The sequence below is a fragment of the Nipponia nippon genome, unplaced genomic scaffold, assembly GCF_047370975.1.
Source record: "Nipponia nippon isolate SJK-2023a ecotype South Korea unplaced genomic scaffold, ASM4737097v1 scaffold_1, whole genome shotgun sequence".
NCBI classification, from domain to species: Eukaryota; Metazoa; Chordata; class Aves; order Pelecaniformes; family Threskiornithidae; genus Nipponia; species Nipponia nippon.
In genome coordinates, this window is record NW_028262290.1 from 99584990 (window position 1) to 99606503 (window position 21514).

The 21514-nt window shown below is 43.8% G+C and overlaps 1 long non-coding RNA gene across 1 annotated transcript; it reads left to right on the plus strand.

Annotated features, from left to right (window-relative positions):
• The first annotated feature begins 774 nt into the window (after positions 1-774).
• On the plus strand, positions 775-17245 carry LOC148057512 (uncharacterized). Its single transcript, XR_015702003.1, has 3 exons — positions 775-958; positions 2778-2917; positions 17032-17245. It is a non-coding gene; the product is annotated as an uncharacterized LOC148057512 (long non-coding RNA).
• The last annotated feature ends 4269 nt before the right edge of the window (positions 17246-21514 follow it).

The following is a 21514-nucleotide window of genomic DNA, read 5'->3' on the forward strand; positions in this document are numbered from 1 at the left end:
GTAGAAGTAAAGGTAGCAGCAGCTCGCTATGCCGTGTCTCTGGCAATCAGCAGTCCCTAGTTTACCCACACTAATTGACAGGAGACGCAGTGCTACTGAGTGTGCACACAGCCAGCGTTAATGGAGTCAGCACACGCTGCTCTTCCTGCCTGACTTGTCTCATTATCGACCTTGAACTGGCAAAGGTCAGTTGATGGTGCTGCTTTCATCAAGGTGACAGGTGTCTGAAGATCTTCTCTTTGTAGTATAATAATTTGGCAGTTGTCTTATCCTGTACGTGAATTAGTGATCTGATCCCGAAGAGAGGACAGATAAAAAAGACTGGCTTACTGTGGTGCGGAGCTGGGCTGTTGTGCATTTAAAAAAATAACAGGTACCGAAAGTCCTGGAGGAAGGAAACAGAACTATATTGCATATTTCCCCTTGGAGAAGATAGTGCCTGAAGAAGCAAATAGGCAAATTTTCACAAGTGGAAATGCAGTCGGCCCACCATTAAAAATCAGCAGCTTGTTTAAGTTGATTATGAGCACCAGGTGCACCTCTGGCACTCGGCAAATATCTAATAATAATAATAACAATAGTCGGGGCACTTGACACCTGCAGTGAGCCATGAGTGACAGTGTTCTTGGGGAGACGTCTCATCCGAAGGCGACGCTGTCTCCAGGAGATGCATCATTATAACATGCTGCACTAGGGCTGCATCTCATGTGCCCTCCTTTTTTTACTCCTCTGTTACAGATGGTCTCAGCAAAGACAGTGGAGACTGACAGAAATACTTCTGCCATCCTCCCCTTCAAATCTGCAAAACCAGCTTTTTTGAGTATTTTTAACAAATGCTTTGGCTTTTCCAAGAGATGACCAGCAGCCTCCTGTGTCTTGTGGCTCCTCTGGTTGGAAGTGGACATTGCTGGAGCCTGGGCTTGCATCTCCTTTCCTCTCCTACCTTCACTTGTGCAAGGTGTGTGTAAAGGTGATGCATGCTGCTATAGTGGCATTTGGCCACTTGTTTGTGGGTACAAAATGGGGTAAATCAGAGCCTAGGGCTGGGAGGGGTCCATATTCTCCAGTAGTGCAGACAGAAAACAGCTCATTGCTGAAGAGCTGAGGGGAAGTCTTGGTGGCGACTGACTCAGTGGCAGTACTAGACTGCGTTTTTCTTGGCTAAAATAAGGAGGGGGATAAGTCAAAGGGAGCCCAGATATGAAAAGCAGCACCTGCAAAGGGACTCCTTCGAAGGGGCTCCTGCTCCCTCATCTCAGTGTGGGGGGCTCTGGCCCCGCTGGCTGGCTTCTGGGCAGATCTCGTGCCCAGCCCTGCTTTGGCTCCACTGAGGGCAATGAGAAGTGCTGGTCCCCAGCCTGCAGTGCCTTTCTTGAGGCAGCTGGGGCAGTTGCAACCTTTGCCAGAGCTGGGGAGGGAAGAGCAAATCGAGCACAGCTTCTCTTTTCTTCACCTGCAGTTTCCCAGGATCTTTTTATAATATCCATCTCTGAAAGTAACTGCTCTTTGCTAGTATAATTACCAGAATATTTCTTCATTTATCTGCGATTATAACAAACTGAAGTATTGTCTGGGGAACAAAATACACTGTAACTTTAAAACGATTTATAGAAGCTCTCTTTTTAAAGATGTTTGAAAAAAAAAGAAATGCTGGGGCAAAAGACGTGTGATGTCTATATGGCTGCAGTCCAGCTATAAAAGTAGAAGACCAGGAGCTTTTTACCAGGGCAAGCCTGAGGTGATTAATAGGATCATTCTTTAGACAGAAAAATGTTTTTGTTATTGAGCCTTCCCAATCTGACAAGTTTTCTCAGCTGCCTCTGTGGTGACTGCCAAGTGTATGGGATGCTCCTGGTCTCTCATCCTCCCAGTACTTGCACTGGTGCTGCAGAAACCCCCAGGCTTCCCACCACCCCCTGGCATGAGGAGGGGCTGTTTTCCCTCTGCCTCAGCACTACATCCACTCTGTCATCTCAGGATGCGCTCTCCTTTGGGGATACAAGAGCAAGCATCCACCTTTTGTGCTGGGTTGTGAAAGCAATTATAAAATAAATGTTAAAGGAAAAAAAGTGTTGCCTAAGTGCATCCTGAGATCAATAAAATATGCAAGCATGGGCTCCCACTGTTCAGGGCTGCACGATCTCTAACCTAGAGCCAGGAGGCCTGGAGGAGCATGTCGAGGCTACTCTAAGTGACAGCTGATAGGAATCCCACATTAATGCAACAGGTAGAGCGCATACCTTTGTACCCAGAGGTCTCAGGTTCACGTGCCAGCTGTGAGGGGGCTCTTAGGAGGTACCTGTCTGAAGAAGCAGTGATAGATGAAAGAAGTAGTAATAAAGGAAACTCTAGCAATTAAGGTTTTATGCCTGGGTTAACTCCTTCCAACACTGGGTCATTTTTTGTTTGGCAGAAGAGGATCTATCCCTTTCTTTCCCCAGCAAGGAGGCAATCAATAATAGAAGTGGTGAAAAATGAGGATAGTGACCATTTTTCTCTTGCTGGGGGAAGAGATATGCTCCCATCCAATCCAAAGACAAATGAGATGGATTCATGGATCATTTCTTCTTGAAATGAAAAGCTCAGCTTATGCTGCTGAAACCAATAACATGTTGGGACGATATTTTCTCCTTCCTACCAATGGAAAGGGTGTCGAGTAGAGCAATAATACGCATGCAGGAAGTATAACATCACAACTGTGACAAATATGTTGTTGTATTTGTCTGTTGAATCAACCTCTGTTCCTGTTAACACACAGATTATCTTTTTTCTTACAGAGAAAAAGAAGAACAAGTAAGAGAAGAAGCGTCACACAAGTATCCTAGCTGTTTCTTTGTTGTCCTTGGTGGGAAGGATTGGCTGGGTCCCAAATCCTGTATGCTGTGGGAATGGCAGCTTGCAGTATTCCAGAATTAAGGTACTAGAAATTTCTAAGGATGAAAGTATTTGATTTAAAGCAAAGGAATCTGGAAGTATTTGTGGCTCACAGGAGTGCTTGTGTTAAGAACATTTGTGTCAGTGATTTGAAATCTTAAGTGTTTTGTCCCTGTCCTTTCTGTGTGTTTGCACATGCAGGCAGGGAAGTCAGGACTGAAAAGCAAAGTGGCCCCTGATGTCACAGCTTTGCTAAAGGGTGTTGGGTGAGACGTCCTCAGAGATCTGGTGCTGGTTTGTCTTCCCCGAGGAGGGAGAAACAAGACCCATGAACAATAAAGCAACTTATGCAAAACGAACCAGAGCCTCTGGGAGACACAAATGCAGCAGCTCTCCCACTGAATCAGATATACGCTTCAAGCAGAAACTGATTTTAAGGCTTAGATGAAACTGAATTCAAGGCTGCGCTGGGACCTCCCTAGCTGGCTTCAGCTGATCTGAAAAGGGACTAGTGGGTGGGTGTGGGGCAGGATGGAGATGACCGGATGGAGATGACCAGATGGGAGCAGTGGGAGTTGCTTGCACAGCCCTGGGTGCTCCTTTGTGCGACTCAGGTGCGACTCTGGAAGGGATCTGGAGTCGATTGACAAGGATTTTTCTGGCGAGAGAAGCAAATGTTTGCTTCAGGATTTGGATGTGGCAAGCAGGAGAGGGTAGCAGGAGGTAGTAGAGGAAAGGATGTCCTGCTGAGGACACAAAACTCAGAATTTGGAAAGAGAAACAGAGTGCACATTTTTCCTGTCATCCAACTATTATGTTGCATTAATGCCACAGAGACATGACTTGGGAGAAGCCTTTTGATTCCTACATAAGCTCCTGAGGAACCTGAGATAGCGGACAAAGAGGAGAGGCCTGAAGATGGGGAAAAACATCTTTTCTCCTCCTTTCTGGCTTGCAGCTCTCTGGGAAAAATGACTTTTCTGTGTTTAGGTAGGGGTTTGGCCACTCCGGCTAAAAGTTTCTCTTGCCTCAGAATGGGTTTCTGGGGTAGATGCAGAAACTGGCGGATGCTTCTCTTTAGCCTGCGTTACATGGAAAGTCAGACCACACGAGCATTCAGGTCCCTTCTGGCTTAAGTATGTTAAGCATTGTCCCTGCAGCTGTTTAAAGAGGGAAAAAGGTTAAACTAACCTTTGTCCCCACGTTCTCGTCTCCCTAGTGATCCTGAGATTTTTCCCTCTTGTCGTTACCCCTGTGGGTGTTGCCTTTGGCTGAGTGCTCGGGGTCACACAGCTTTTGCGTAGCATCTGTCTCTCACCAGAGGCAAGAAATTAGTTTCCCTGTTTCTGAGTGCAAATTACAGAGAATTATTCCAGACACGGGCTAAGACAGGAAGAGTGTCTCAAAACCAGGTTCAGTGAAAAAATGAGAAGAGATCAAAACAATATAAAAGGAAATAAATTGACATAAAAACTCTTTGTAGGTCTAAGGATTCCTGGAGGAGGCCAGGTGTCTTGAGGGTGCAGTTCAAATGGTGCTCCCACTTTCATCAGCTTTGTCTCCCAGCAGTTAAGGCCACCTGTTTTACAGCATCTCTTAGCTCCAGTTTATACAATATCAATGAAACGTTTTACTCTGAAAGCCTGTCGCTTCTCTTTTACAGCTACTCTGGTATGGCGAGATGTGATCTGCTGCTACCATGCTAGTCATGGCGTTATTAACTGGTAATGTCCTGGAAATTACATTTGTCCAAGTGCACTGCCTAGGGATGTTAATTAATCTCTGTCTTTAGACCGCTTTGGAAAGCCAGTTATCCCTGCTCCAGAACAATGATTCTTTCTCCAGCTCTTTCCAATACCTTTCCCTAGAAAATCTTGAGTATGCACTTTGTTTCTTTTGCACTGATTTGGAGCAGGATGGAGGCTTGTCTGAATTTTCACACTATCCTTCAAAAGAAGCGGCTGTGTCTTCACACTCTTCTGTTAGGCAAGAAACTCTCTCTTGCCTTCTAGTCATAGCACGAAAATTTCTGTATCTTCAGAGATTATTGTCAATATTTCTCAATAATTTCATTCATATAATTTTTGATTCCACAACTGGAAATACCTAAGCCCTGAAAAACAATTTATTTTCTAATCTGAAAAAAGCTTAGAGGAAAATATGCTGAGAGAAGGACAGTGAGTACTGTTCTTATATCTTGTCTGTTTTGGTGTCGAGTCTTCTATTAATCATCATCAACACAGCATAGCAGAAATGTTTACCACAGCAGAAGACTACGAATTTAGTGGAAAACTTATTTCTAAAATTTTATGCCTTGCTTTACTCCGAGATTTTCATCTGAGATGCACATTTTCTATCACATAGCTGTGTCATAGGAAAGCCAAAGAATGTGTAAGGAAAAAAATAAATAAAAGGAGACAGGTAAAGCAACGTGGAATGTGCTCCAGTGGTGCTTACACTGTTTGCGTCTGTGCTTAGCTCCAGGGGTGTCGCTGCTGGCCATGTGCAGCAGTGCAACGGGCCAGTGAGTGCTCAGCGTTTACAGGAACCCCAGGCAAAGCCATGATGAAGACCAGGCTGCAGCAAGGGAGGCGTTGAGGAAATACCTTTCCAAGAACTTCACATGCAGGAACACTATTAATGTTTTCTGAAAGTGGAGTTGTGGGGTTTTTTTGTCATCCCTTATACTTAACCAGAGGGAGAGGACATATTAATGTTAGAAGTTCAGAGAATTGACTTGCCTGACTCCATGCAAACCTGAATGCACAAGATGCCAACACAGCTTTGCAAATCCAAAGCATTTAGGCATTCTTATAATCAGATAAGAATTAGAATGAGACTTTTTTTTATTTGCCCATTGCTGCTTAAAACCTAATACCAAGAAAGTAACTTTAGCAATTGATTTTTTTATCATTCCTGCACATATGTCTTTTTGTGGTCTGGATTTTCTTCTGTGTTTTACATTTTCATGAGTTTTGGTCTGTTATATAATGGCATAATAAAGCCAAGGAAAAAGGTAATGTTTCTTTTCTGTATGCTGCATTTGAATAAAATTAAGGTCATGACAGAAAAGCAGATGAGACCTAGGGAATACATAGATTGTCTGAAAAACTTTTAAGAAAAGTCATCACTGCAAATATTCACAGCATGAAAAGTCATTGAATATTTTTATACGGGTGGCTTATTTGTTTTCCAGATTCTAGAATTCTGGTTCTTGTGGCTAGCCTTTGTGCTTATGTCAAAATCTCCTTTGCTTTGGATATGTATGTACAGTGATCCATTTGGGTGATCCAAAGCCAAATGAAGTCAACAGTGGTATTTCCATTAATTTTAATCTGTAAAAGGCTATGTTTATATCATATTCAGTAGTTTGGAATCTGATCTTCTGTATTTACAACAGAAAAAAAGTGCTTCTATGCCTATATCCCACTTCTACTTTATGAACCTCTTTTAGATTATTAGTTTTTTTTTTAAAAAAGAAGCTATCTGCCTTTTGTTTTAACCTATCTTTTATGAGGAAATCACTGTTATACCTGGATGCCAAGAAAACTATGAGTATATTTTCTGTGATAAAGGCTTTAAGGAAATAGCATTAAGCATTGAAAGTGAACTGACCGGACTAAATATTTACAAGGAGCATCAAGAATTTTCCCCATTATACAGCTAGACCCAATCTTTGAGATCCGAAGAGGATCATTCAGTTTCAAAATAAGATGTTTTCTGGTTTTGCCCCCCAGTTCTTCCCATGCTCCATGCTTGCTGCTGGAACTATAGATGTGGAAGGATGGAAATACTGGGAGGGAAAAAGACACCTCTGGGAAGCACTTCTTGGCTAAGTATGAAGTGCCAGGAAAATGTACTTGTGAGATTACATCCTGGGGGATTTGCACCCTTAATCTATTTAAATTACAGAAGAATGCTGAGACTTTGAGGAAGCTCGTTATGTCTCAGCCTATGATTTTCTGGTATTCCCACTGCTACCAATAATCACATACTCGGGGAGTAGTTTTATTACGACTACAGTCTGATCCGAAGTTCATATCTGGGCTTCATCATTCATTTGCAAAATAGCAGCCTGAGGCATCCTCCCTGCTTTCCTCTAAGATGCCTGAAATGACTCCCCTTTTCCCATTCAAGATGCAAAACAGGCAGAGATGAGAAGATATGGGAGGAGATGTTCGGTTTCTTTCCATTACCCTTGTGGAAACATTTGTATTTAGAAGTTTGGCTTTCCCCTTTTTCTCAGAAGGGGAGCTACCAGGAAGGGAAAGGAGAGACACTTGTTCAGTCTGGTCTATGTTCTATGGAAATATGTAACTGCATTAACTCTTCCCAACTATAAGCAAAGCAGAAAGCCAGGTGCTTTCATTTCTAACCAGTCAGCAGGGCCACAGTTCAGTTTCAACAGAAATACATCTTCTGCCTTGTCATAAGGGAAATTGATCGTGAAACACTGACAGTGTTAAAAATATTACAGAGAGAGCTCAAAACAGCCCTTATTAAAAGGACTACCTATTCTAAAATGGCAATTTCTTTGTCATTGTGGCAGACACCAAATGGCCACTTCCTTTAACCAAACCAACACCAGAGAGACCAAGGCTTGACCTTTTGGACCATGCTGGCCTAACAAAGCTAGGTACGCCCTAACTAGCTATGGTGTGACCTTACTTCTGTGGGTTTTAGCATGCGCCTGGTTAGACTTCAATTTGTTTCTGTCCCTGTGGCATTCTCTTACAGCAATCTGGAGCAAAAAAGTCATGTCGCAAGAGTTCGTTTCTTGAAGCTCTTTCTGAAATCAGTGAGAACTGAAGGTAGATTTGTGTCTCCAAAATCCAGTCATAAAGAAGCTGCTATTTAGCATCCAGTTCTGTCATCCTGAGCCCTATGTTAACTTTCTTTGCCTTTGCTAAGCCCTCTCATTAATTCCTGAGAGCCTAGTGTCTAATGTACACTTAATGCAAGTAACGATGGCAGAACTGACTTTAAAGAAGAGGATTGCAAGTGAAGGAGTGAGAGAGACAGGGAGAGAAAAAATAGAGAAGAAATACAGTTTTACTGTGGGCATTGATGCATGTGTGGTGCAGTCTCTCTATTGCGGTAATGAAAACTCGATCGTCTTACTACTGTGTTTAGACAAAACCCTAGAGACCAGCAGTAACTCTTTAGTGGGGGTGAACTGCAAGCGGAGCACCCCTTCCCATTTAATCTTTATTCCCTATATGGGATGGTTTAGGCAGAGAAGCCAAAGAGGACAGGTTTTGCTGGTATAATTTGCTTCAGTGCCCAGGTGGGGGGTAGCCCAGCTACTTCAGGCAGGTGGGACGTGTGTGGGACTGAACGCTGAGCTGTTTGGTTCCTGCTTGCCTGACCTCCCTGGGCTGCTGAAGGCTTCTTGTCTCTGATCTCTCAGGATCCTTGCTGAAAGCTGTTCCTCCTTCTGCTGCTGAAGTGTCATCACGCAGAGGGATCATCAGGACATGTCCTGAGGCGAGTGAGATATTGCTGGGGAGGGCCTCGGATTTCAACTTCATTCCTGTGCTATGAATGCAACTTATTTTCTGTAGAAGATTTCAGAAAGTAGATCAGACTGTTCTTTAAAAAGAGCTATTACAAGGCTAAAAGAGTTCCAGCAAGGAAAATAGTAACATCACTCAGTGAAAAAGGATCCTTACCAGACTCTCAATTACAACCTGCAACTTCACTAAAAGCAACAGACCAGTATAGGCATAAGAAATGAAGAGTGCCATCCATTTAAGTTCTGAGGCTGGCAGGAGCTGAGGCAAAGATTTACAGTTGTTGACATAAAGTATCAAGGGTTTGGATTAGACCCCTTGCTTTTTTCCATTGGGATGCTCAGGGAGCTGGTCATGACTTTCCTATGCTCAGTGATACTTCACCCGAAAAATACCGAAGATCCAGCCAATGTCAGAGCAGCCCTGAGCCGCATGGAGCCAGGCAGAAATTCTGCCCCTTTATCTTAACCTTTATCCATTTGGGGACTTTCCTCTTTGAAGAGGAATATCTTGCTTTTCCACTTGCTATATGCTGATAAAGCTATGAATTGACCCCTTTGCTCTGAATTTTCAACAGTTCTGTTCTTTTAAAGATCATCTTTCTTCTTTCCCTTCTGCTCCCACTTCTCCCAGAGTCCCCTGGCCATGATGAAATAGCATTGGGCATGACCCAGGAAGAAAGGAGCAGTGTTGAAGTATATGTGTGCTTTGCGGCTTTCCTGTGCTTTCATTTGGCATTGAACTATCCATGCAAGAAAAGAATTAAAATGACATGAACATTTTTTTGGTTTTTTTCTCCTCAAAGTTTCCCATCCTGAAGTTCATGTTACAACTTTAGTTTTTGCTGGAATTATCTCCCTCAGGACAAAGCCTACGGGCTGTATAGGACTGAGCGTTGCAGAACTGCAGCATGCGTTGAAAATCATCCTAGCACACACTTGGGGGCAGTTGTGTTTTTCTGCGATTCAGTCAAGCAGCTCTCTAAACTAGGAATCATTGTCTTTGATTCTAATGGCTAACATGATGGCTAACGTGACAATTTGGGTGACAGTTACCTCTTCCGTCCTCGTGTGAATGCTAGATAGTTACCATACATGTGTGCCTGCAAGAGCAATTGCCTCTTTTTTTTTTCCCTCTGGTGTTTGTGTACAGCTGTCAGAGACAGGGAAACAAGTTCATTGTAAAAAAATGTGTAAACAGTTTGAATGTGGTGAAAGTGCTTATGGTTTTGTATAAGCTGAAAACAATATCAGCCCATGATTCAGAACAAAAGACTGAATCCTAATTCAAAACATGTATGTTTGCTAATAGCAAAAACTGAGAGCCATCAAAGGGAAAAAATAAACAGAGGACCAAAAGAAACTCGGAAGAGGCAAAGAGAGCAAAAAATCAGCCAAAGACGGCTTGCCTGCATACGGCTCATTGTACTGCACAAACCCCACTCCTGCTGTCACTGGCCCCGCTCGCTTGGCAGGGGCAATGCTGGGAGCTCGTGTTTGACGGGGTACCCCTGGCTGCCCCCCCTCTTCCTGGGCATGAAGATGATCTGCTGGGTGCTGGTTATCTCAGTGCTCTGCCCTCCACAGCAGTGGTGGTAATGGCAGGAAACTTTACGGGCAGAGGCTCATGTTAGGGAAGAGCTGACACAGGCTGCCTGCCTGCAGCCGCATCGGCCGGTGCTTTGTGTGGCGAAGAGCCACCCTGGGTGCGGTAGGAAATGTCCTGCAGGCTGTTTCTACATTAAATCACACCTCCTCCTACTTTTCTGAATTCAGTGGAGGGGCAGGGGTTATAAACTAGCAAAAACCATTGGCCCCTTGTGTCTGCGCCTAGTCTGCTCAAGTTAATTCATTTTTTGGCTCATTACATTTTCTGCCCCATTAGTACTTGCCTCTTGGGCTCCACTCATTGCCAGGGTTTTCTGACCGTCAAAACATTACTAAACAAATGAACTAAATAAAAAGTAAGCCTTCTTCAAGAGCCTTCCCCCAGCCCTCCCCTTGCGTTAGTATTCCAACTGCGCCCAACAGGTAGGCATCTGCACTCATGTTATCTGTATTAATTAGACTGTAATACCCTTGGCACAAGACAAGGACAGGGATGCAAGAGAGTCTGTCCTGCAGCTCTCTGATAATTTATACCAACCGAAAGCCTGCCGCAATGTCTTTCTCTAGTGCCACACGTACCAATAGTGATGCATAAATAAGATTAATTTTTACTAGGCGTTTTCCTTCATTCTAGCTAATTAGCTCCTTCTTCACAATATCTGAGGCCTACACAGTATTTAATGAGCATTTTGCAGCAAAGTCCTGAGGCAGAAGTACTATTATCCCCAGACAGACTGGCTGTGTCACCCATGGCCATGGGAGAAGTCTCTGATAGAGTGAAACATGAGCTCAAGTTTCCCAAGGTCTAGATTAGTGCTCAAACCACTGAACCCTTCTGCCCAGCAACTACCTCTAGTAGTTGTGTACTGCTCCCTGACTTTGCACACTCGTATCTTATGCTGAACTTACCTAAATCCTTCAGGTATAAAACCTAACAGTTGAAGCAATCTGTCCTCTGTATTGAGTTTCTTATCTTCACAATATCAGCATTTCTTAAAATCAGAGAGAACAGGAGGGTAAACATGACTGACTAAAGGGATAAACTTGCCATGTTTTTCATTACAGCTGATTATTAGTATAATCAGTTCAGTAGCAAAAGTACTACAGCAAATTGCTTAACCTTGGGCCTTGCTTGACCAGGCTTTGAAGGATCCTCATCCCACAGTCATGTCATTGTAATAGCAGGACAGGTTTCATTACGCAGCCAGTAGTACTAAGGTAATAAAAGAAGCACCAAAAGTGGATTTGTTCATTAGTGCCTGAATCCATGTTATCTGCCAAGGGCTGCATCCTACACAGATAAGCAAGATAGTTTAGCACCAGGGCTTGTCCTCTGTTGCTCAGCATCTCCCTTCCTCATACTTACCCCAGTGGTTTCTGTCTCCTGCAACCTTTGCAGAGCCATAGCCCTCTTCCTCAGCAACAAGAGTAGCTGGTAGCCTCAGGCACCCCTTTGGCCCCACGTGGCCATCGCTCATCTCATGCCTGTTGCGGTGCAAAGGCAAAGGTGGACAGCGGAGCACCAACACCCTGCACTGCACTTTTTGAAGCGCCTGCTGTCCCGCATCCAGAGTGGGAGTGAAGGATGGTGCTGGAGCCCCGTGGTCCCAAGAGCAGAGGACAGGTGGGCAGCCTTCAGCAGGAGGGCAGCACCCACCAGAGCTGGGGTGCACCAGAGCCCTGAGGCTCTGCACGGGAGGCCCAAGGTTTAGCCCTCAATGCAGGGCGTAGGTTTGTTCAGAGCAGGGCTTTTTGTCCCTGCTGTACTGTTAACGTTGTGTTTTGAGCCACTTTGGGAACTCACACCATTGCCAAGGTCTTTGCTTTGCCACATTCTTTTGGTTAATAGAAATATTTAGCTGAAGCATGAAGGCATTGTATTTCCAAAAGGAAAACACACAGAAAAAGGTCCGATCATTTTTTTTTTCTTTGGGCCTGATTGTCTCTGCTTGTTTATGGCTGCCACTAATTTGCTCGTTTGCTTGCTGGAAAATAGCTAATTAAAACCCACTTCAGCTAACAAGCTGACTGGGACCATGCAAATGTCACTCTCTGCTGTCTGCTATTTTCGTTTATACTTTACATTATTAGTGTTGTTTTTCCTTCCTCCATAGTAATAAATGCAAGGATAGATTTAGTACCCTCTTCACAGGTGTGTGCTTGTACATCAGCACATCATCCCGAGAAAAGTGCTGCTGTTTTACCGCACTTCAGTACTTTGAGTGTTATTACCCCTGACAGTTAATGGTTTCAGACTACACTGCTTGTTAGCACTAGATTCTGAACAGCTTCATCTATCTTTTTGTTTTTACACTGACTGGTCACATTAAGTATATGTGTCTGAGCTATTAGTCCCGTCTGTTCATTGCATGCATTTCATTTGGTGCGTTTTTTCGCTAAAATTAGTATGTATTGTCATCCATATACTTCAACACATCGACTTTTGTTATAATTACGCTGTCATCATTTTGCTTCCACACACTTGCTAATTTATTGTAGCTAAATTAGACCTAATATTAGCAATTTTGCAGCTGTTCCCATAGACCATGCTCAGCCATATATTTGTACATTGTTTGGTAATTGGATTTGAGGGCTCAGGAATGGACGATGGCACTCTTTAGAAACAAGGGAAAGATTTGAGGAAATGGGAGAAAAATAAAAAATACAAGCCCCAGAAGAGGCTTCATGGGTGAATTTCCAGAGCCAACTTAAAACGTTTTCACACGGCCAAACAAATCAGAGAGTTAGTGTACCAGATCAAAAACTTTCCAAAAGGCATGTCGCATTCAGGCAGGGGATTAGTCATTCCCCCTGAATATGCTTTTTATTTTAACCAAGATTGGACCATGAAAAATCCCTGAGGACTTACGGAGGGTCTTGGGAAACGGTTCTTACTGCAGATATTAGAAATGTCCAGGAAAGGATCTTGGCATCAGGGGAGGCTGCTCTGAGATGATTTCTTTGGATTGAACCATGGGGAGAGAAGGAGGGAAAATGGTTTTGTTTTGGAGTGCGAGCTCTCCATCCCTGCATATTGACACCCACCTCTTGTTGCTTATCCAGCCCCGCTTCATCTGATGTCAATACAAGCAGAGAATGAAAGGGATGATTTTTTAATAATAAAGAGAGAAAAGGAGGAAGGCAAAATAGAGCTGCACAGCTCTTACGTATTCTTTCTGGGCACAAGTTATTTTATTGTCAAAGGGGGTACAACTCTGGAAAAAGAAATTATGAGAGCCCGCTGTTGAATCTTATATGTCCTTTTAGTAAATAATTTTCTGACATGATAGAAGACAAAATTGTGAGGGAGACTGTTCAGACTGATGCCACAGAATCAGTTTAATTCCCAACTGAACAGAAGAAATAGAAGAAACTTAATCACTACAGAGCGTACCCTTAACCAAAATGGAACTAAATTTTCTCTGCTCGTGATACATCCACCTGCTTAATAGGAATATTATAACAAGATACAGTGCTGCTGGCAGATGCACATGCAAGTTTAAAAATAAGACAGTGAAATTAACCAAAAAAAAAGGGTATTTGCTCAGCTCTCATCTATAACACAGAGTTCTTTCCAACTCACTACAAGCTGTTGCAGCAGGCTGCATTCTGCTCTGCTTCTCCCTTGGCCAAAGCTTAATTTCTGTTTGTAAAAGAACAGAGCAAAGTGACCTGCCAAAAAGTAAGACAGCATAGGCCAACTCGTGTAAGAATTCAGGCCCTACAAATGTCTTGTGCAGGAAAGGAAAGTGAAGGCTAACAGCCAGGCCATTTAACACATTTTTAAATGATTGCAACTCTCACAAAATATTTAAAACAACAAATCCAATTTAAAACAACTCACCCGCCCCCCCCCCCCATAACAATCGTTAATAACCAAATGATTGCCAGATGATATTCTCTTGTCCTGACAAAACCTTCTTTATCCTTCCTCTCTTCCCAAATACCAAGAAAATAGATAGGTAAGTGTTGCAGTAGCCTGAACAGTTACTGGACGCAGCCACGGAGAAGTCGATCTCTCAGTAGTTGTTTCCAGTAGATGCTGTGACCATGATCAGCATATCCTGCCGGGATCAGGGGAGTATGCGCTTTGCTCATTTACTCTGCCTTGGGATTTTTGGGGTTCATCTGTTTTCATTTCATGGAAAACCTTCCTCTGGCCAGTCTTCTCTTGGACTCCTTGATGTGGAGACCCAACTAGGTCAACCTCTCCTTTGTGGCTGTCGTCCGCCCACCTTGCCCTGTTGCACGCCCCTAGTTTTGGTGTAATTTCTCACCCTCTTGTCTTTTCACTCTGCGTGAGATTGTCTCTCAGGCGGTAGTAGACAATGGCATTTTTAGCTCTTTTTTGCCCCCAGTAATTCCCAGTTATGATTAACATTGCTGAGCAGTGTAGAAATATGCATGCAAAGAGCACTCGTGGCAGAGAACGGATATAATATATTATAATATACATTTCAAGGTGAGCATAAAAAGAGGAGGTTTGGCAACATTAAGTCTTAGCTTGCACATACTCTTTAAGTTCTTGTTTTTACTACTTTACTGTAACATCTTTTCTATCAAGCTGCTAAAGACCTACTAAAAGGGTACAAAATGAAGTCATTAGCAGAAACTTGTTTAAGGTCTCCACACACATATGTGCTCTTCAGGTAGCTGGCTGGGCAATGCTGTGAGGCTCTTACTTGGAAGCTGGAACAATAAATGTCATGTCAGGGGCCAACTGTCTGTAATCACAGTTAGCAGGTTGAACAGACTTGTGAAAATATTTTCTTTATGTGAAGGGAGACGCTGCACACTTTGCCACAGCAGAAGTTGCTAAACCTAATGTAATATGACAAGTCCTTTGGCAGCAAAAGCCACATTTAATAGACACACTGCCTGTGAAATGGCAAGGAAACAAAAGCAGTTTTCTGCACAAATGTCATCTCCTCTCTTTTGCAGTATCTCTCACCCTGTCCTGCTCCCACACCCTTTGTTTTCCAGGTGACATCAGCCATGGGACACGGTCTCCTTCCACACCACCCCCAGCTGTCTTCCTCAGGTACCCTGGGACCTGGCCTTTCCCCATCCACAGCCTTCCTAGCGATGTCCACCTTAATATGCCATCCTTGTGCCTAGAAATCCAGCTGGTGAGGGGTACCTTGCGCCGCTGGGAGGAAACCTGGGCGCAGAGGGGGCCTTGGCACACCCCAGCGGCTCCCCAGGGCTGCAGCAGCAGACAACCCCTGCCACCCTGCAAAGGACCACAGGCAGGGTACATCTCCCACGTGCTATTGTCTGTGGCAGCCTCATGTTACAAATGAAGTGTCTGTAGCACTTTGCGCAGCTGGTGGTGAGATCAGGGGACTGCCGTGGAACAGGCAGGAGTCTGTCTGTCCTCTTGCTTTGCCAGTGGCACCAGTGGACAGCCAGGTGGGGCCAGGCTCTGCATCCCACCACCATCTCAGCAGGTACTTAACAGCGTAGGCTCTGCTGCTGCAACTGCGGCTCTGGCTTGTCATCATAGGTGACCTGAATAGAAAGGGAGTCACATCTGAGTCTCCCCCGGCCGGTGTTCAACCACAGCAGTGTCCTCTCCTGCCTTGCACAGCACCGAACACTAATGCTGCTTTGCAGGCATAACAAGATTTCCCTATCAACTGTCCTGCAAGGAGGCATCCTTAAGTCAAAGGCAAAAAGGTGAACCAACGCTGTTTGTCTTGTGCAAACAGAAGTGGTGTGTGTACATACTCTCAGATCCTCTCTGAAGCTTTTCAATCTCATCCTCCACTGCTCTGGCTGGTGGAGGAGGGTGGTGGAACGCAGCCTGAGACGTCTCTGCTTGCAGCTGTGCGGTAGTGTTTTGCACTTGCTTTGCACTGATGTAAATGATTACATGAGGTGTGAGGCAGCGGCTCCCGAGGGCTTCTTACAAGATGGCAAATAATTAATGACGGTGTGCAATGCAAGTGCAATAGCAGTAACAGTGAAATCAAGACTTTTACTTGCAAAACAATTGTTCTGTCACTGAACTAACAAACCCTCTGTTTAAAAAGGAGATTCCCATAGAAAAGTTTCCAACAGGACCCACGGTAGTTTTCTGCAGTGGCTTTGCACAGAATCCAAAGTCAGTCTTTTGAGCCAGAACATCTTCAGTACCAAGACATGTTCAGGGAAGGAATAAAAGGAGCCCATCAAGAAATGGGGTTCTGAGATTTCCCCTTCCTAATAATTATTGTCGAGTTTCATGATGACTGGCAGCAATACTTGAGGGCCTACAGGGAAGTACAGTGCTGGTCCACCTGCCATCCAGTTTTCCCTGTCTCTGAAGGACTTGTCTTCCCCTTGGCAAGATGCTTTTTCAGCTCAAAGGGGACAGACAAGGGGGCTCAGAGTAATTTTCTGATCTTTTTCCATTGAATGCCCAAGGACAAGATCTTAAAGAAAAGCAACAAAGAAACAAGAATAAGTGAAGCATTTTAAAGCTACTGCTCCCTTTCACAGTACTTTTCAGTAATTTGGCTTCTTAGTAAGACGATGCCATTAGGAGGATAGGAACAAAGCATGTGTGAGGGTGTATGAAAGGAGGGAGGTCAAGAAATATGCTGCAGGAGGATGCCAGGCTCACATTTCTTATTCTTGATTCATTCCCCAACACGTTACTCCACACGAAAGTATGCAGTGGCAGTGATTGGAAAAGCAAGCGTAGCATCTCCTCTTGAACTGCAGATCATTTCTAAGTTGCACTGAGTGTGACAGATAGATGAGCTGATTTAGTGGTGAGGGTGTATATGCTTCATTTCTTTAAAGCTGTAGCAGGGAAAAGCAAGGAATAAGTTAGAAAAGACTCCAGGCACAAGCATTATAGATGAGAAAAGTAACAGATTGGTACTTGAGGTAATAGTGTTTGTTTGACTTAAGAGACTGATTTAAGCATACTAAGGAATAAAATTGCAAGCAACGTACATTTTCCCTCAAGTTTTGTCTGAGGTCAGCCTTTGCTGTCTTTGTTTTAAAATCAGGGTGCAGACGTTTCCAACTTCTACTTTTCTCTCCAGGTGTTCATCAGACTTCCAGGTTCATTTCAGGTAGGATCACAGCATATTGGTCTCCCGCTGCCTTGCACCTATGCCACCCTCTATAGTTCATTTGAAGGCCAGTCATCTACAGAGTTTGACACTGACACGGGGCAAGGCAGGTACCAAGGTCTCCGCCAGCAGTTCCCCTGGAGTCTCAATACATCGGTGCAAGCTGAAGCTAGGAAGTGCAGGAAGAAATAAGTAAGTTTGAGCTGATTCATATTTAAATCACATCAGCTTGCTTCATAGCATTGTTTTCACCATCATGGCTTCTTAAGCAGCATTTAAACCTGTTCTCTTAGCCCACAGCTGCATGTTGGAAATGCCATTTTCCAAGAAGCTTTCAATGTACATATAGATTTATAGCCTGTGCTGCAGAGGAAGTATTTTTTGCTGACCCTGCTTTGCTTCTTAAAGCTCAAGTGGACCCTGAAAATATTTCATGTGCTGCACTGGTTAAAGCAATAACACTAATGTTGCCATCCTAATATTTTAGAGAGCTGCAACTGTATTGTTTTTACCATAGGAGTGACATTCATTTTGGATATAAATTCAGTACATAAATGTATAATAAATTGTTTAGTGATATTAGGGCAGTAACTTTTTTTTTCTGAACAAACCACCCAAATGACTGAACCAGTGTAGTTAATTAGAATCGATCTCACTTTTTAGCACCAGGAAGTGCATAATGGAAGATAAGATTGATTGTAACATTGGATCACTTCATTTAAAGACTGCTAATAGGCTAAAATGACAGAACCAATCTAAAATTATAATTTCAGAATCAATATAATTTTTATAACGTCAAATCTAAAAAATTAATCTAAATTTATGCTGTGAAACTAGCAAATCCTTCCTAGCTATTATAATGAAATGAACCAACATTTTATTATATTACTTCTTTAAATAGAAAAAAGGCTTCTTTATTGGCATGGCATTGCAGCAGACTAGATAACCAGGCTTTCCGTTTGGGATATATCTGCTCATTTCCTGCTTAGGGCAAGAGTAGAAATGGATTTTAACCTTCCCTCTTTCCATCATAGACCCATTTTTCCACATTATTAAACCACCCCAAAAATGTGAGAGCAAGCTTACTTTCAGTAGAAGAGATCAGGACTGGGAGGAGAGCAGCACTTCAGGAGGGAATTCAAGTTTGCTAACAAAGCTGTAGTAGAAGCATCTGCCTCTTAGTTCACCACTGCTATCCCTACACCCTCATAAGAAATGTAGACTCACCTTCTCCAGAAGAAAGAAAGGGACAGCGGTGGTAGCTTAAAGACAAATATTTTCCTTTCCTTACAAATTTATTCTGGGAGTAGGTCCTGACCAAAACCCACATTGCCTATTTTGATAATACCAAGGGTTTTTGCATGTTCTGCCCCTGCAGAAGCCAAAAAAAGCTGCCAGCAGGGCTTCATCGCACATTGATGTTTCTTTGGATGTCAAGTGCTCAGGTTGTTCTCTCTTTTTTTTCAGTAATAAATTCTCTGCAGAACTTGTAATGACTTATTTGCTGTAAGTTCAAACCCACTCTTGTATAGTGAGCCATATGGCATTGAGTGGGCAGAAGTGGTCCTCAGGTGCTTCCAGCTGCAGAGCTCACGCAGGGCTGTGGATTGTGCCTCTTTCACTTGACCTCCGCAGCAGCAGCAGATCTCTCTGGAGCTTCAGCAGCCACATGATAAAGCAGCCCTGACCACCACAGATCAGGGCTGTTTGCACCCTTGAGTCCCTCCTGGAGCTTCTCATGTTCCTCCTGTGGAGAGCTGGAAGTACTACTTGGGAAGACCAGAGCTACTGCTCTCCAATAACCTGTGAGTAATGAGTCAAACCACGTTTGAGGTAGCACCTCGCTGTGAATTATCTCTGTGTGCTTTCTGACTGATGTTGATGTAGTTGGCAATAGCCTTATCTTCAACTCTTTGCATGTACTGCCTTAGGATGAGGTTGTTCTTTCCAGTGGTGATAGCCCTATACAGCCTTCTTCCTGCTCAGGGTAAAGGCCAAGCTAAAGGCAGTGTTTCCTTCTGAAAGCCCAAATACTGTTGAACTGCTCCCAGCACTGGCTGTCGTCACTCAAGACTGCACAGGGGCGAGGGCCCTGGTCTTGCTGAAATCAGGGGAGCCTTGGCATAGATGTCAATCAGGCCAGGACTGTGATTCAACAGCCCTGCCTTTAGTAGAGGGAATTAAGATGTGTCCAGAGAAGTTGGTTAGAAGGCCACCATCCCGGCTTCTTCAAAGAAGCTGCAGAAGCCCCTTTCTGCAAAAGGGGACTGAGCCTGGAAAAGTAGGGCAGGGCATCCTTGCAAACAAGGCAATTCCCTAGTTTCTGCACACAAAAGCAGAGATGATGCGCGGGCAAACCCCATCCTGAATTCATTTTGCAGCAATGGGAGGTGAGGCTGAGCGTGTCTAAGTGGGACCTGCACACAGGAGCTGACCCTGGGATGGCAGTAATTATTGCAGGAAAGAGCGAGAGAACACATGTACGGAAACCCCAAAGAGCACTTTGGAGAGCTTTGTGTTTCTTGGAGGTTTAATGTATTATAATCTGATTCGGCACAAGCCAGTCTGGGAATAAAAGAGAAATGCAGAAAGACTAATGATTTGAAGCACAGGGGAAAGTGGAAAGAAAACAGCTTTTAAGTGCATTTTTTCCTTTTTATGCAAGATCTGACTGAGGCCAGGCAGAGAGAGCAAAAAGCTTCTGTGAGTTAACACAAAAGTGAAATAGTACTTTAAAGAGGCTTTATTTGCTCCTTAGAGTCTTCTTTTGATTTTTAATATCTCTGAGACTTGTCAGGGAGAAAACAGACAAAGACATTAGAGTCTGGGTCTTGAGCAAAGCTCAGGGACTTGAGACTTCCACAAAATGAAAGAAATTACAGCCTGAAAAAGTTAACGACCTTACTCTAAGTGCTATGCAACGTCAAACAGAAGCAAGCTGGTCCATCCGCTGTGGAAGTCTCTTGCGTTGGCTGGAGAACTGCTTTAGGCTGATCCCAGCATACCCCCACATTTCCAGTTGAACTGTTTCAGCTGGATTGAGAAGGAAAGTGAGTTGGGGAGAAGCCCGGCACCAGTCCGGAGCTGCTGCCTCCATTAACTCGAGCAGGCAGGAGCCGTCCCAGCGGTAAGCACACACAAATTACATTGGCTTTTCCAAAGCCGCTTTCTTACTGCCTGCCTGGGCCCACGGCCTGCGTCCAGGTCTCTGTGTCCAAACGTTGTTAGGGAAAGAGGATATCGAGGGATATCCTGGCTCCACTGGGTGTTACAAAGGACGTGCTTTTGGTTCAGCAGGCTCATAGCTGAAAGTCCTGAAGCCACTTCAGCTCGTGAGCCAAGAAACCAAGCTTGATTTTCACTCAGGGTCAACTTGATTTGATTATTTGAGTCTGTTTTAACTACACAAAAGAAATAATTTCAGCTTCATTGAGTATCTGTTTGCTTTCTGACAGTTTCATGAATTTGTGACACTTGCCCGCCTTCCGCTGGTTTCAACCAGAAGAAAATAATGCTACAGTAAAGATGCTATAAAAAATAGAGCTTGAGGTAAATTTTGCCAAAAGCCAATTAGACATTTGAAAAACAGATAGATGTTTCAGGCCAACTTGAAGTTTATCAAATTGAGCTTCTGGTGGTTCCAAAAGAGCGTAGAGACTGAACTGACTCTGAAACATCCAGCAGATGCAGCCAGAGAGATGTGCAACTAGCTGAGACCCTCTGCTGAGAGAGCCTCAAGGTCTGCAAGAAGCCTGCAGAACACGGTGGCTTCAATGGGGCATAAAGAAAACAGCCGCCTCTTTGCAAAGTGGGTCCCCGACTATGGAGAAAGCTGTCAGTCTTAGGTAGCACCATGAGCTTCATTTGAAAGCAGCCAAGGACCACTGCAGAGCGTTTAAAAGATAGACATCTATTTTCTGAACCATGCGGAGTTTTCCAGTGGTAGCTTCATGAAGAATAGGCTGCACTACTCCAGCCTAGGGACTACAAAAATGTTGGCTGTCGAAACAGCAAAGGACTTGATTTCACTCAAGCATGGGAAAACTTGGGTTTTCATTATCATACGTGGAATTCATTTGTGATAAAACATAAAAGCAGCTTGTATTTCTAGGTTAAAAGTCACTAGAGCAAGTTGTGAATTTGTCCATATTTATTGCCTGATTTAGGATAAGGAAGTGACTGCCATGAAAAGAATGCACAGGGAATATGTTGGGAGGGTTAGCTATTTTTAAGCCATTGATTTCTGCTGAGTGAGAGTCCTATGGCCATTACTTAATCTGCAGGACTGCCACCATTCTTCCCAGCGAGGACTCCCACACATATCCTGTTTTTCACATTTCTGCGAGAACATCTGTTTGTGGTTCCTCCAGTGGATTTTGAAAATACAAAAGTCACTCATGATGGGACTTTCCATCATGACCTAAAACCTAGGATTGACCATTCCAGGAGAAGA